The sequence below is a fragment of the Oncorhynchus masou genome, unplaced genomic scaffold (assembly GCF_036934945.1).
Source record: "Oncorhynchus masou masou isolate Uvic2021 unplaced genomic scaffold, UVic_Omas_1.1 unplaced_scaffold_4220, whole genome shotgun sequence".
Taxonomy (NCBI): domain Eukaryota; kingdom Metazoa; phylum Chordata; class Actinopteri; order Salmoniformes; family Salmonidae; genus Oncorhynchus; species Oncorhynchus masou.
Genome location: NW_027010616.1, coordinates 13049 through 30129, shown reverse-complemented (window position 1 = coordinate 30129; position 17081 = coordinate 13049). Strand labels below are relative to the sequence as shown.

Genomic DNA, 17081 nt, shown 5'->3' with positions numbered 1-17081 from the left:
AAGAGTTAACAGCAGGTGTCTTGATAATACTATAGAATAATGCAGTGAGTCAGTGGTTCCTGTGCCACATGTAATTGCTTTGTAGTAGTTAAAATAATGTTTTATATTTCTGTATGATCAATCCATTAATAATATAGACCTACATGCAACAGCAAGTCTTGTGCTTTTGGCGCTGAGTTATGTATAATAATTATGTATAACTGCATAGCATTTTGTCTTCATTTTGGCAGATTAACTCATGCTTATTTCTGAAGATTAACTCAGGTTGGAGTTGGAGCTGTGACCGAAAGGTGGCTGGTTCGAATCCCGGGCCGGGCGCTGGAAAAAACAGGTGGAATTGATCTGACCACTGGAGGGCTGCTGGGTTCACATCCTCAAAACATGAACCTTTTGTTGATCAGAACTCTAGATGTTCTTCTTCACTGAACCCCAAAATATATATAACTTTTATTGATTTCATATTTTAAGGAAGTGATAGAAGCCTTTTTGGCTCTATAAGGAACCTTGTTTTCTAAACACGTTTTTCTTTTGATGATTTAATTATCTACATCATGTTATTTCAAGTTCTCCCTTTGGAGCACAACATCACATTGTTAAATAATAGTCCTAAACTTGGCATGGCTATAAATTGGGCATTTGAAGGCATCTTGGGTGTAATATGAGTTTGATGAAAATGAACATTGTTGCAACGTTGTAGGCAACATTATTGGCAAGGGACTTGATGCCTACTATGCCAAAGATATTTAGAGTTGTTAAACGGGTGTGAAGATTTGTACATTGCAACGAGTACAGTCAGGGTTCCGTGGAACCCCTGCAGTACCTCCACAGACCCCGGATTGAGAACCCCTGCAGTACCTCCACAGACCCCAGATTGAGAACCCCTGCAGTACCTCCACAGACCCCGGATTGAGAACCCCTGCAGTACCTCCACAGACCCCAGATTGAGAACCCCTGCAGACCCCGGATTGAGAACCCCTCCCTCCACAGACCCCGGATTGAGAACCCCTGATTTAGCAGATGCTCTTATCCAGAGTGATTTACAGTAAGTGCTTTCATCTTAAGATAGCTATTTATTTTGGAAATAAACTTAATAAATTCTTCATAAAATTGTGATCTTACCTCTTAGCTTTGGTGTCATGTCCCCCAGAGAGATGCATTTTAGAGGCAGGGCCCCCCTCCTCTCTCTCCCCAGAGAGACTCATTTTAGAGGCAGGGCCCCCTTCCTCTCTCTCCCAAGAGAGACTCATTTTAGAGGCAGGGCCCCCCTCCTCTCTCTCCCCAGAGAGACTCATTTTAGAGCACTGACCCCTAAACAGAGATCCAACATGTTGGTTGTGGTTAATATGGTGACAACTAATTACTGAATGTCAATTGTTCACATTTATCCATTATCTCTTTTGAGAAATAAAACATTTACTAACAGACATATAGAAACAGTCAGGTGATTTAATGCACTCACATGAATATGTCGTTGTGACATTTCATCTCCATGGCAACTGTCTGTAATAATAATAAGTCACTGTTTGTTAAGGTAGTTATAGACAGTACAGCAACAATAATAATAATAATAATAAAGTAGACTAGGTTATAATGTATAGTAGTGGTTTGTTAGTGATAGGTAGCTGTTATTTTATGTAAAGTAGACTAGGTTATAATGTATGGTAGTGGGTTGTTAGTGATATGTTATATTATGTAAAGTAGACTAGGTTATAATGTATAGTAGTGGGTTGTTAGTGATTTGTAGATGTTATATTATGTAAAGTAGACTAGGTTATAACGTATAGTAGTGGGTTGTTAGTGATATGCAGATCGAGGTCTACCAGTAGCAGGACAGAGAATGTACTGTATATAACCTACATATCATAGATGACCAGCCTAAACCTGTTCAGATCAGTTCACATAATGTTATAGTCCTACCAGTAGCAGGACAGAGAATGTACTGTATATAACCTACATATCATAGATGACCAGTCTAAACCTGTTCAGATCAGTTCACATAATGTTATAGTCCTACCAGTAGCAGGACAGAGAATGTACTGTATATAACCTACATATCATAGATGACCAGTTCAGATCAGTTCACATAATGTTATAGTCCTACCAGTAGCAGGACAGAGAATGTACTGTATATAACCTACATATCATAGATGACCAGTCTAAACCTGTTCAGATCAGTTCACATAATGTTATAGTCCTACCAGTAGCAGGACAGAGAATGTACTGTATATAACCTACATATCATAGATGACCAGTCTAAACCTGTTCAGATCAGTTCACAGAGACCATCAGGTTTGTCAGCATGATAAGTGATCATAGTTCAAACCTACTCTGACTATTTAATGTCTGACATCGACTAACCTTATAATAGTGTGTAGAAAGTCAAGACCAACGAGAGTTTGCCCATCTTTCCTACGTCTCAACACATTTATCCGACTTCTAATGTACTGAGAAATGTGTCACAGTTTCAACAGCCATTTTATAACTCGTAGGCTACAAACATACTTTTAATTTCATATGAGGAAATCACATAACTTACAGTCACTGGTGCAGACGCCTGTTTTCTTACAGATGAAGTAGTTTTCGCAGGCAACTCATTCAACCAGCCTAAACAACAGTCAATAAAAGATGTCAATCGGTCAAAGGAGAATACATGAAAGACAGGTGTTTTGCTACAGATGTTGGATCTTAATTTGAGACAGTTTACTGAAGCAGAAAAATGATGTGGATTATAATTAACATTTTAAAGTAGAAAGTGGAAATGACAAACTTCAGAAGCCTTTTAAAACATCAAATACACTGCAAGTTTTAGTTTTCCTGCAACAGGGTGATCAAAGTCAGATCCTACATCTGTACAGAGATGATGTCTTTATCTGAAAAAGGAAGTTTGAGTTATTAGCAGTGAAGTTGCAACTGTCAGCTTCTGTAAACCTCTGTGATTGGATGTTATAGACCCCAATCTGAACAGTTTCTTCCCCGTGGTTACAGCCTTTAGCTCTATGCTCACTCTACCTAGTTCAATATATTGTTGTACGTAAACTTTGTGCAAACTCCACCGCCTGTATTCTGTCTCTTAATGTTTTCTTTCACTAGCAGCACCATGTCACCATGTTAAATAATGTGTACAGATGTAGGATCTTTCCAACTCTGAGGACATGTCATTGTGATGTCATTTACTATATTTCAACCTGTTGATGAAGGCAACTAGAAGGCTGAACCCAGAAGACAACTCTAAATCAACACTTACTGATATTATCCTAAAATCCTTTCACTCATATTATTGTGTCTCTTTGTTCAATGAATGTGGGGCAGCCTGTGCTGTTAATATAGTTGAAGACAGCAGGCAGGGAGGTCAACACCCTACAGGCAGCCTGTGCTGTTAATATAGTTGAAGACAGCAGACAGGGAGGTCAACACCCTACAGGCAGCCTGTGCTGTTAATATAGTTGAAGACAGCAGGCAGGGAGGTCAACACCCTACAGGCAGCCTGTGCTGTTAATATAGTTGAAGACAGCAGGCAGGGAGGTCAACACCCTACAGGCAGCCTGTGCTGTTAATATAGTTGAAGACAGCAGGCAGGAGGTCAACACCCTACAGGCAGCCTGTGCTGTTAATATAGTTGAAGACAGCGGGCAGGGAGGTCAACACCCTACAGGCAGCCTGTGCTGTTAATATAGTTGAAGACAGCAGACAGGGAGGTCAACACCCTACAGGCAGCCTGTGCTGTTAATATAGTTGAAGACAGCAGACAGGGAGGTCAACACCCTACAGGCAGCCTGTGCTGTTAATATAGTTGAAAACAGCAGACAGGGAGGTCAACACCCTACAGGCAGCCTGTGCTGTTAATATAGTTGAAGACAGCGGGCAGGGAGGTCAACACCCTACAGGCAGCCTGTGCTGTTAATATAGTTGAAGACAGCAGGCAGGGAGGTCAACACCCAACAGGCAGCCTGTGCTGTTAATATAGTTGAAAACAGCGGGCAGGGAGGTCAACACCCTACAGGCAGCCTGTGCTGTTAATATAGTTGAAGACAGCAGGCAGGAGGTCAACACCCTACAGGCAGCCTGTGCTGTTAATATAGTTGAAGACAGCAGACAGGGAGGTCAACACCCTACAGGCAGCCTGTGCTGTTAATATAGTTGAAAACAGCAGACAGGGAGGTCAACACCCTACAGGCAGCCTGTGCTGTTAATATAGTTGAAGACAGCGGGCAGGGAGGTCAACACCCTACAGGCAGCCTGTGCTGTTAATATAGTTGAAGACAGCAGGCAGGGAGATCAACACCCTACAGGCAGCCTGTGCTGTTAATATAGTTGAAAACAGCGGGCAGGGAGGTCAACACCCTACGTATTGCACCAATAGGGTTAACCCACGTGGTGGGAATTGTTACCTGGCTCACACAAAAGCATGTCTCAGACACCAATGTAGCAAACAGCGGGGCAGGGAAGCGAACCCAGGTTGCATGTGTTTAAGGTGAACAACCTACGCATCGCGCCATTGGCATCAATTGGGTAACTTGGTTGGAATTGTGACGTGGCTCATATAGTGAGGATCACTACACTATAGAGGAACTATGATACAATTACATTATCATATGAAATGTAGAGGATCACTACACTATAGAGGAACTATGATACAATTACATTATCATTTGAAATGTATAGGATCTCTACACTATAGAGGAACTATGATACAATTACATTATCACATGAAATGTTAAATGTAGTAAAAAATGTACTATAATATATGAATGTTGATATATTGAATTTGACTTGACCACGTCCAGTCAGCTCCGTGTTGTGTGATTAAACTGACACCAACCTGTCTCAGTAGAAGTAGACTGTTAGGAGTGTTTTACTTCCATTCACTATACTAACATTACACCAGACATTTAATTTATCTACTGTTAGGAGTGTTTTACTTAACTATACTAACATTACACCATACATTTAATTTCTCTACTGTTAGGAGTGTTTTACTTCACTAAACTAACATTACACCAGACATTTAATTTATCTACTGTTAGGAGTGTTTTACTGTCATTCACTATACTAACATTACACCAGACATTTAATTTATCTACTGTTAGGAGTGTTTTACTTCCATTCACTATACAAAAATAACACCATACATTTAATGTCTCTACACACTTTACAATAATCCCTGGGAAGATTTTCACCTTGTAGCCTGAATTCACAACCAGAACATGTCAAGTCATTGAGATATTTTCTGTTCTGTTCTGTATATTCTGATGGGTGAGGTCTGAGCTGGAATGTGAAGCTAACTGAAGCTGGCTAACTTTAGAAAACCAGTATATCTGGCTAGTATCATAGTTTACCCCTCAGGCTACAATCAGGTTTCAGCATCAGGCAGGTATCAACATGCCGAGTCGTAGGCTACAACCTGGGTTGTATTCATTAGTTTACTCCACAGCCAACGGTTTTAAAATGTTGCTGTCAAACCCTGACCACAGAGAGCCCTTGGTTCTCTATGGTGTTGAAGATCAAGGCATGACTCCACAGCCAATAGTTTTAAAATGTTGCATAAACAGTTTACTCTAAACGCTGTACAATGTGACCTAAACAGTTTCTGTTGCCAAATGTTTTGCTACGGTGGGCACTAATGAATACACACAACCTGTTTTCAGGAAGTGTAAGGTATTGTTAGTCTCTCCACAATATCTCTTTCACACAACATACCTTCCTGAGTGAAAAGCGTTAACAGTCGATTAGAAATATAAAATGTTTGTTTGTTGCTTGTTGTGTTTTAAGTCTGTTTTGAGAAGACAAGTCTATAGACCAATGATACAGTACACTCTTAGAATAAAGGGTTCCAAACAAATATTATTTTGCGTTCCAGGTAGAACCCTCTGTGGAAAGGGTTCTTCATGGAACCCAAAAGGGTTCTACCTAGTACCAACAAGGGTTCTACAAAGGGTTCTCCTATGGGGACAGCCAAAGAACCCTTTTAGATTCTCGATCGTGTAGGAGTGATCACCCTGGGGCACACAGATGTGCACAGAACAAATTCACCCCACGCATCTAATTAATATCAAAAACATTTAAGGAGAGTAGGACTATTATAACACTGTCCACCAACAATATCATCAACTATATGAACACACATAACAATATCATCAACTATATGAATACACATAACAATATCATCAACTATATGAATACATTTAACAATATCATCAACTATATGAATACACATAACAATATCATCAACTATATGAATACACATAACAATATCATCAACTATATGAATACACACAACAATATCATCAACTATATGAATACACATAACAATATCATCAACTATATGAACACACATAACAATATCATCAACTATATGAACACACATAACAATATCATCAACTATCTGAATAAACATAACAATATCATCAACTATATTAGACACATAACAATCGTCGTCTTACCTTTTATCTCTCAATAGAAACAGAGTCTGCATGATCATCGGTCGTCAAAGTTACTTTCATTTGCTCTGCTCATTTACATATCAGGTTCTGCCTGTTCTCTCTCCCTCTCTCTTTATAGCTCTTACAATGTGTCTTGGCATACATTCTACAACTGTCTGGAAATCTATTCTTCTGTCTCTCTCCATTACTTTCTCTGTGTCGTCTGTTGCTGTCACTGTGTCTTGTCTGGTGTCTCTCTCCATCATATCATAGTCTGTTGCTGTCTCTGTGTCTTGTCTGGTATCTCTCTCCATCATATCATAGTCTGTTGCTGTCTCTGTGTCTTGTCTGGTGTCTCTCTCCATCATATCCTATTCTGTTGTTGTCTCTGTGTCTTGTCTGTGTCTAACTCCATCATATCGGCCTGCTACAATACAACATTCACAACATGACAACACAACTACATAACACCATTAAATACAGTTGGAATGTAGTTAGAACTCAAACTGTTTCCATCAAACAGAAAAACAACAATAAATCTGGATCAACACATTTAGATTTCTAGATGCTGCACTTTGCTGTTTCATTACCCAGACAGCTGTTTAAGGTCATACCAAGGCAGAGTGTAGTATCGTACTTAGGGGTCATAGGTCAGACCAAGGCAGAGTGCAGTATCAGTACTTATGGGTCATAGGTCATACCAAGGCAGAGTGTAGTATCAGTACTTAGGGGTCATAGGTCAGATCAGTGGTCATGGCTGATATGCATGGACAAGAAAACAAACTTTAAAGCCATTTTTCTCAGATTCACTGTTTGTGTAGATGCTGTTTGTCTTTGTAGGACAGTAGTTCAGTTGGCTGTTTGTCTTTGTAGGACAGTAGTTCAGGTGGCTCTTTGTCTTTGTAGGACAGTAGTTCGGGTGGCTGTTTGTGTAGATGCTGTTTGTCTTTGTAGGACAGTAGTTCAGGTGGCTGTTTGTGTAGATGCTGTTTGTCTTTGTAGGACAGTAGTTCAGGTGGCTGTTTGTGTAGATGCTCTTTGTCTTTGTAGGACAGTAGTTCAGGTGGCTCTTTGTCTTTGTAGGACAGTAGTTCAGGTGGCTGTTTGTCTTTGTAGGACAATAGTTCAGATGGCTGTTTGTCTCTGTAGGACAGTAGTTCAGGTGGCTGTTTGTGTAGATGCTGTTTGTCTTTGTAGGACAGTAGTTCAGGTGGCTGTTTGTCTTTGTAGGACAGTAGTTCAGGTGGCTGTTTGTGTAGATGCTGTTTGTCTTTGTAGGACAGTAGTTCAGGTGGCTGTTTGTCTTTGTAGGACAGTTGTTCAGGTGGCTGTTTGTGTAGATGCTGTTTGTCTCTGTAGGACAGTAGTTCAGGTGGCTGTTTGTCTTTGTAGGACAGTAGTTCAGGTGGCTGTTTGTCTTTGTAGGACAGTAGTTCAGGTGGCTGTTTGTGTAGATGCTGTTTGTCTTTGTACGACAGTAGTTCAGGTGGCTGTTTGTGTAGATGCTGTTTGTCTTTGTAGGACAGTAGTTCGGGTGGCTGTTTGTGTAGATGCTGTTTGTCTCTGTAGGACAGTAGTTCAGGTGGCTCTTTGTCTTTGTAGGACAGTAGTTCAGGTGGCTGTTTGTCTTTGTAGGACACTAGTTCAGGTGGCTGTTTGTATTTATAGGACAGTAGTTCAGGTGGCTGCACTTAGTCTGCCTCCTGTCCCTCCCATCGGCATGGTTACACCTTCCTGAAAACAATGACTCCATACTTTGCTGAAACCTGTTCCGCCAGTTCATGTCCTTAAAGACTAGAATGTTCCAATGTGGTTAGCCAAAGAGATGACAAGATAGTTCACACATGCATCGTTCAGGGTAACTGTCAACCAGACATGTCACATTTCTGGTTGGTCCAGAACTAGTTTCCTGCTTGTAGCAGGCCGTGTTCACAGGAATCCTCTCCTCTAACTAGAAGTCATGTGATTTCATGAGGATGTTGTTCTGCAGTGAGAGTGGAATGCAAGTCAAGGTGTCCTGGGATGAATGTCAACTAGATTTATAAACAGCATTGTCAAATTAACTGTTGTAATAAAAAAACATCAATGCTGTCATTTTCTTTATGTTGGTTAGCTTTTAAAGTGTTTGATTGTCACAGACATCAGATTGGTTGTGTGAAATGTGTTGTTTTACAGGGTCAGTCATAGTAGTATGATAGGTGTTGTTTTACAGGGTCAGTCATAGTAGTATGATAGGTGTTGTTGTACAGGGTCAGTCATAGTAGTATGATAGGTGTTGTTTTACAGGGTCTGTCGTAGTAGTATGATAGGTGTTGTTTTACAGGGTCAGTCATAGTAGTATGATAGGTGTTGTTGTACAGGGTCTGTCGTAGTAGTATGATAGGTGTTGTTTTACAGGGTCAGTCATAGTAGTATGATAGGTGTTGTTTTACAGGGTCAGTCATAGTAGTATGATAGGTGTTGTTTTACAGGGTCAGTCATAGTAGTATGATAGGTGTTGTTTTACAGGGTCAGTCATAGTAGTATGATAGGTGTTGTTCTACAGGGTCAGTCATAGTAGTGTGATAGGTGTTGTTTTACAGGGTCAGTCATAGTAGTATGATAGGTGTTGTTTTACAGGGTCAGTCATAGTAGTATGATAGGTGTTGTTTTACAGGGTCAGTCATAGTAGTATGATAGGTGTTGTTTTACAGGGTCAGTCATAGTAGTATGGTAGGTGTTGTTTTACAGGGTCAGTCATAGTAGTATGATAGGTGTTGTTGTACAGGGTCAGTCATAGTAGTATGATAGGTGTTGTTTTACAGGGTCTGTCGTAGTAGTATGATAGGTGTTGTTTTACAGAGTCATAGTAGTATGATAGGTGTTGTTCTACAGGGCCATAGTAGTATGATAGGTGTTGTTGTACAGGGTCAGTCATAGTAGTATGATAGGTGTTGTTGTACAGGGTCATAGTAGTGTGATAGGTGTTGTTTTACAGGGTCGTAGTAACCATGGTGACCATGGAGCAAATTAGATATAAGTGTCTTGCTTCAGGGCACATCGACAGATTTTCACCTTGACGGGTCAGGTTTTCAAACCAGCGATACCAATTACTGACCCACCACTCTAACCACTAGTCTACCTGACCATACCAGTTACTGACCCACCACTCTAACCACTAGTCTACCTGACCATACCAGTTACTGACCCACCACTCTAACCACTAGTCTACCTCACCATACCAGTTACTGACCCACCACTCTAACCACTAGTCTATCTGACCATACCAGTTACTGACCCACCACTCTAACCACTAGTCTACCTGACCATACCAGTTACTGACCCACCACTCTAACCACTAGTCTATCTGACCATACCAGTTACTGACCCACCACTCTAACCACTAGTCTATCTGACCATACCAGTTACTGAACAACCACTCTAACCACTAGTCTATCTGACCATAGCAGTTACTGACCCACCACTCTAACCACTAGTCTCCCTGACCATACCAGTTACTGACCCACCACTCTAACCACTAGTCTATCTGACCATAGCAGTTACTGACCCACCACTCTAACCACTAGTCTATCTGACCATACCAGTTACTGACCCACCACTCTAACCACTAGTCTATCTGACCATACCAGTTACTGACCCACCACTCTAACCACTAGTCTATCTGACCATACCAGTTACTGACCCACCACTCTAACCACTAGTCTACCTGACCATACCAGTTACTGACCCACCACTCTAACCACTAGTCTCCCTGACCATACCAGTTACTGACCCACCACTCTAACCACTAGTCTATCTGACCATTGCAGTTACTGACCCACCACTCTAACCACTAGTCTACCTGACCATACCAGTTACTGACCCACCACTCTAACCACTAGTCTATCTGACCATACCAGTTACTAACCCACCACTCTAACCACTAGTCTATCTGACCATACCAGTTACTGACCCACCACTCTAACCACTAGTCTACCTGACCATACCAGTCACTGACCCAACACTCTAACCACTAGTCTATCTGACCATACCAGTTACTGACCCACCACTCTAACCACTAGTCTACCTGACCATACCAGTTACTGACCCAACACTCTAACCACTAGTCTATCTGACCATACCAGTTACTGACCCACCACTCTAACCACTAGTCTATCTGACCATACCAGTTACTGACCCAACACTCTAACCACTAGTCTATCTGACCATACCAGTTACTGACCCACCTCTCTAATCACTAGTCTATCTGACCATACCAGTTACTGACCACCACTCTAACCACTAGTCTATCTGACCATACCAGTTACTGACCCACCACTCTAACCACTAGTCTATCTGACCATACCAGTTACTGACCCACCACTCTAACCACTAGTCTTCCTGACCATACCAGCTACGGACCCACCACTCTAACCACTAGTCTACCTGACCATACCAGCTACTGACCCACCACTCTAACCACTAGTCTATCTGACCATACCAGTTACTGACCCACCACTCTAACCACTAGTCTACCTTACCATACCAGTTACTGACCACCAGTCTAACCACTAGTCTACCTGACCATACCAGTTACTGACCACCACTCTAACCACTAGTATACCTGACCATACCAGTTACTGACCCACCACTCTAACCACTAGTCTATCTGACCATACCAGTTACTGACCCACCACTCTAACCACTAGTCTACCTGACCATACCAGTTACTGACCCACCACTCTAACCACTAGTCTATCTGACCATACCAGTTACTGACCCACCACTCTAACCACTAGTCTACCTGACCATACCAGTTACTGACCACCACTCTAACCACTAGTCTATCTGACCATACCAGTTACTGACCACCACTCTAACCACTAGTCTACCTGACCATACCAGTTACTGACCCACCACTCTAACCACTAGTCTACCTGACCATACCAGTTACTGACCCACCACTCTAACCACTAGTCTATCTGACCATACCAGTTACTGACCCACCACTCTAACCACTAGTCTACCTGACCATACCAGTTACTGACCCAACACTCTAACCACTAGTCTATCCGATCATACCAGTTACTGACCCACTACTCTAACCACTAGTCTATCTGACCATACCAGTTACTGACCCACCACTCTAACCACTAGTCTACCTGACCATACCAGTTACTGACCCAACACTCTAACCACTAGTCTATCCGATCATACCAGTTACTGACCCACTACTCTAACCACTAGTCTATCCGACCATACCAGTCACTGACCCACCACTCTAACCACTGGTTTATCTGACCATGCCAGTTACTGACCCACCACTCTAACCACTAGTCTATCTGACCATACCAGTGACCCACCACTCTAACCACCACTCTAACCACTATGACCATACCAGTTGAGTGTTTATCAGACCATGTGGACACCTCCTAGTGGTGGGGTTGTTAACCACTGTTTATCAGACCATGTGGACACCTCCTAACCACTAGTGACCATACCAGGGTTTTATCAGTTGGTTTATCTGACCATACCAGTTACTGACCAAACACTCTAACCACTAGTTGTTGACCATGTTTATCAGACCATGTGGACACCTCCTAGTGGGTGTTAGGGTTTTATTAATCAGACCATTGGACACCTCCTAGTGGTGGGGTTGTTAGGAGTGTTTATCAGACCATGTGGACACCTCCTAGTGGTGGGGTTGTTAGGAGTGTTTATCAGACCATGTGGACACCTCCTAGTGGTGGGGTTGTTAGGAGTGTTTATCAGACCATGTGGACACCTCCTAGTGGTGGGTTGTTAGGAGTGTTTATCAGACCATGTGGACACCTCTCTAGTGTGGGGTTGTTAGGAGTGTTTATCAGACCATGTGGACACCTCCTAGTGGTGGGGTTGTTAGGAGTGTTTATCAGACCATGTGGACACCTCCTAGTGGTGGGGTTGTTAGGAGTGTTTATCAGACCATGTGGACACCTCCTAGTGGTGGGGTTGTTAGGAGTGTTTATCAGACCATGTGGACACCTCCTAGTGGTCTGGTTGTTAGGAGTGTTTATCAGACCATGTGGACACCTCCTAGTGGTGGGGTTGTTAGGAGTGTTTATCAGACCATGTGGACACCTCCTAGTGGTGGGGTTGTTAGGAGTGTTTATCAGACCATGTGGACACCTCCTAGTGGTGGGGTTGTTAGGAGTGTTTATCAGACCATGTGGACACCTCCTAGTGGTGGGGTTGTTAGGAGTGTTTATCAGACCATGTGGACACCTCCTAGTGGTCTGGTTGTTAGGAGTGTTTATCAGACCATGTGGACACCTCCTAGTGGTGGGGTTGTTAGGAGTGTTTATCAGACCATGTGGACACCTCCTAGTGGTGGGGTTGTTAGGAGTGTTTATCAGACCATGTGGACACCTCCTAGTGGTGGGGTTGTTAGGAGTGTTTATCAGACCATGTGGACACCTCCTAGTGGTGGGGTTGTTAGGAGTGTTTATCAGACCATGTGGACACCTCCTAGTGGTCTGGTTGTTAGTGAAATGTATGTTTATCAGACCATGAGTGGTCTGGTTGTTAGGAGTGTTTATCAGACCATGTGGACACCTCCTAGTGGTGGGGTTCTTGATTTTATCAGACCATGACACCTCCTTGGTGGGTTTGTTACAGACCATGTGGACACCTCCTTTGGGGTTGTTAAGTGTTTATCAGACCCTGTGGACACCTCCTCGTGGTGGGGTTGTTATGCAAAGATGTGGACACCTCCTAGTGGTGGGGTTGTTAGGAAAATCAGACCATGTGGAATCAAATGAACAAGTTGTTAGGTATTTAAATGGTACCATGTGGACACCTCCTAGTGGTGGGGTTGTTAGGAGTGTGTATCAGACCAGATACCTCCTATTGGGGTTGTTAGGATGTTTATCCAGACCATGTTGACACCATAGTGGAATGGATGTTAGGAGTGTTTATCCCATGTGAACACCTAAAGGAGTGTTTATCAGATCTCCTAGTGGTGTTCTGAGGGAGTGGACACCTCCTAGTGGTGGGGTTGACACAGTTTACCAGACCATGTGGACATTGGAGAGTCAACTGGATTTATCAGCCATGGTAGGACACCAAGATGAGGTCTGGTTGTTAGGAGTGTTTAACATGAGTTCCAGATGGGGTTGTTAGCATGTTAATCAGACCATGTGGACACCTCCTATGGAGAACTCTGTTTATCAGACCATGTAGACACCTAGTGGTCAACAATTCATGAAATGACAAGTGAAATGTATTGAAACACAGTTTAGCCTTTTGTTCATCTCAGATTTTCAAATGATGCTTTACAGCCAAAGCAAGACAAGCATTTGTGTAAGTTTATTGATAGCCTAATAAAGATCATGTTGGTCATCAAATGAACAAGAGTTCCAGATGGAATAGAACAATCTCCCTTTGAAATAAAGGAGGTATCAGAGACTTTCCCCATTGGAGAACTGGATTAGGAGGGTAGGTCAACAAGATGAGGTCTGGTTAAACGTCTAAATAACATGAGTTCCAGATGGAACAGCATCAGAGACTATGGAGAACTCTCTAGGAGGGTAGGTCAACAAGGTGAGGTCTGGCTACACCTCTAAATAACATGAGTTCCAGATGGAACAGCATCAGAGACTATGGAGAACTCTCTAGGAGGGTAGGTCAACAAGGTGAGGTCTGGTTACACCTCTAAATATCATGAGTTCCAGATGGAACAGCATCAGAGACTATGGAGAACTCTCTAGGAGGGCAGGTCAACAAGGTGAGGTCTGGCTACACCTCTAAATAACATGAGTTCCAGATGGAACAGCATCAGAGACTATGGAGAACTCTCTAGGAGGGCAGGTCATCAGAGTGAGGTCTGGTTACACCTCTAAATATCATGAGAGTTCCAGATGGAACAGCATCAGAGACTATGGATAACTCTCTAGGAGGGCAGGTCAACAAGGTGAGGTCTGGCTACACCTCTAAATAACATGAGTTCCAGATGGAACAGCATCAGAGACTATGGAGAACTCTCTAGGAGGGTAGGTCAACAAGGTGAGGTATGGCTACACCTCTAAATAACATGAGTTCCAGATGGAACAGCATCAGAGACTATGGAAAACTCTCTAGGAGGGCAGGTCATCAAGGTGAGGTCTGGCTACACCTCTAAATAACATGAGAGTTCCAGATGGAACAGCATCAGAGACTATGGAGAACTCTCTAGGTGTTACAGGGATATTGTAGCAAGATAAAATTCCTCATAATTGAGTAACAATCCTTCTGCATTAAAAAGTTGACTTACCAGCAGGATATGATTATTAAACCAGTTCTTCAAGAATAAAGACTTGTTTCTATACAAAATATCCTTATTGTTCCAAATGAAATACCTTTCTAAATATATTAACGAGCACGCTAAGAATACTGTTGTAGGAATCTTATCGGTGTTATAGTTACAAAGTAACACAAAATTGAAGTCACCAAAACGGGAGAAGATATAATGAGGGATGAAATTCCAAATTGAAGTTGGATTCTTTAAGAAATGTTTTTCCCAATTTATCTTTAATGTATTATTAGTATTATTTATAGTCAAATCAACTAAATGTTCATAACGACAGATGTCCTTATATAATGTGTAGGATTTTCCCAGATGAAGTTGAAAAGCATCTGGTCAACCTCTTTCCCTATTTTGTGGTCAAGATGTAGGAACTGGGCTGCAAACAACTTCTGTATGACTGACGCCTTTAGTGATTTAGTCTGATGCTTTAATATTTAACATTCTGCCCTCCGAATTCATATCTAAGGGGCATTTGTCATTAGTGCAAATCTGTTCTGTGACAATATCTAATAATAATAATAACTTTGTAAATCAGGATGCATTATGAAAGGACAATAAGAGACGGTGGTAATATGTTTCCTTTTAGAGACTATAATACATGACAACCAGGTAATTTTAGTTCCTCTTAGAATCACAACCTTGAAATACAGTTTTGAAGTTGTGCGCAATTATCAGTTTCTGTTTGGTTTATGCCGCCCCTTCATTCACTGTCAGCTACATCAGCCCATTAATTTACTGTCAGCTACATCAGCCCATTCATTCACTGTCAGCTCCATCAGCCCCTTCATTCACTGTCAGCTACATCAGCCCATTCATTCACTGTCAGCTACAACAGCCCCTTCATTCACTGTCAGCTACATCAGTCCATTCATTCACTGTCTGCTACATCAGCCCATTCATTCACTGTCAGCTACATCAGCCCATTCATTCACTGTCAGCTCCATCAGCCCATTCATTCACTGTCAGCTACATCAGCCCATTAATTTACTGTCAGCTACATCAGCCCATTCATTCACTGTCAGCTACATCAGCCCATTCATTCACTGTCAGCTACATCAGCCCATTCATTCACTGTCAGCTACATCAGCCCATTCATTCACTGTCAGCTACATCAGTCCATTCATTCACTGTCAACTACATCAGCCCATTCATTCACTGTCAGCTACATCAGTCCATTCATTCACTGTCAGCTACATCAGTCCATTCATTCACTGTCAGCTACATCAGCCCATTCATTCACTGTCAGCTACATCAGCCCATTCATTCACTGTCAGCTACATCAGCCCATTCGTTCACTGTCAGCTACATCAGCCCACTCATTCACTGTCAGCTCCATCAGTCCATTCATTCACTGTCAGCTACATCAGTCCATTCATTCACTGCCAGCTACATTAGACAAATTAGCGCCTTGGAACCCAAGAGCATAGTCAGTGCTCTACCTCCCCCTTGTGGTGGTGTGGAGCAATGCAATAAGCAGTCAAACAGGGTAATGTACTAAACCACAAATTACCTCTAAATCCTGCAGCATAATCTCAAAACTTAATTCAGGAACTAAGTAGATCTCTAAGTAGATCTGGAAGTAGATCTGTAAGTAGATCTATAAGTAGATCTGTAAGTAGATCTATAAGTAGATCGGTAAGTATATCTGTAAGTAGATCTGGAAATAACTTCATCTTTAGAAAGCAACACTCAACCTTTCAAGGATAAATCCCTCTGCAACCATTGGTTCAACTTCTTTTCATTTGTTTTCTTCAATAATAAGTACACACATTGAATGAGCTTATTTTCTGTTGATCCTTAGATATGGTAATCCCAAGGTATGTTACATTTTCCTTAAGTGGAATATTGCAGATAGAGGGATTCACACAGTATGTAACATCTGTCTATCACACAGTCTGTAGCATATGTCTATCACACAGTCTGTAACATGTGTCTATCACACAGTCTGTAACATGTGTCTATCACACAGTCAGTAACATGTGTCTATCACACAGTCTGTAACATCTGTCTATCACACAGTCTGTAACATATGTCTATCACACAGTCTGTAACATCTGTCTATCACACAGTCTGTAACATATGTCTATCACACAGTCTGTAACATCTGTCTATCACACAGTCTGTAACATCTGTCTGTCTAGCATAACATATGTCTATCACACAGTCTGTAACATCTGTCTATCACACAGTCTGTAACATCTGTCTATCACACAGTCTGTAACATCTGTCTATCACACAGTCTGTAACATATGTCTATCACTGTAACAGTCTGTAACATCACACAGTGTAACATATGTCTACACAGTCTGTAACATATGTCTATCACACAGTCTGTCTATCACACAGTCTGTAACATATGT

General features: G+C 41.9%; 1 long non-coding RNA gene across 1 annotated transcript; it reads right to left on the bottom strand.

The window, feature by feature from the left end:
* Window positions 1-1125: 1125 nt before the first annotated feature.
* On the bottom strand, window positions 1126-6481 carry LOC135534950 (uncharacterized). Its single transcript, XR_010454774.1, has 4 exons — window positions 6441-6481; window positions 2537-2604; window positions 1460-1500; window positions 1126-1308 (listed from the first exon to the last, which is right to left on the bottom strand). It is a non-coding gene; the product is annotated as an uncharacterized LOC135534950 (long non-coding RNA).
* Window positions 6482-17081: the final 10600 nt, after the last annotated feature.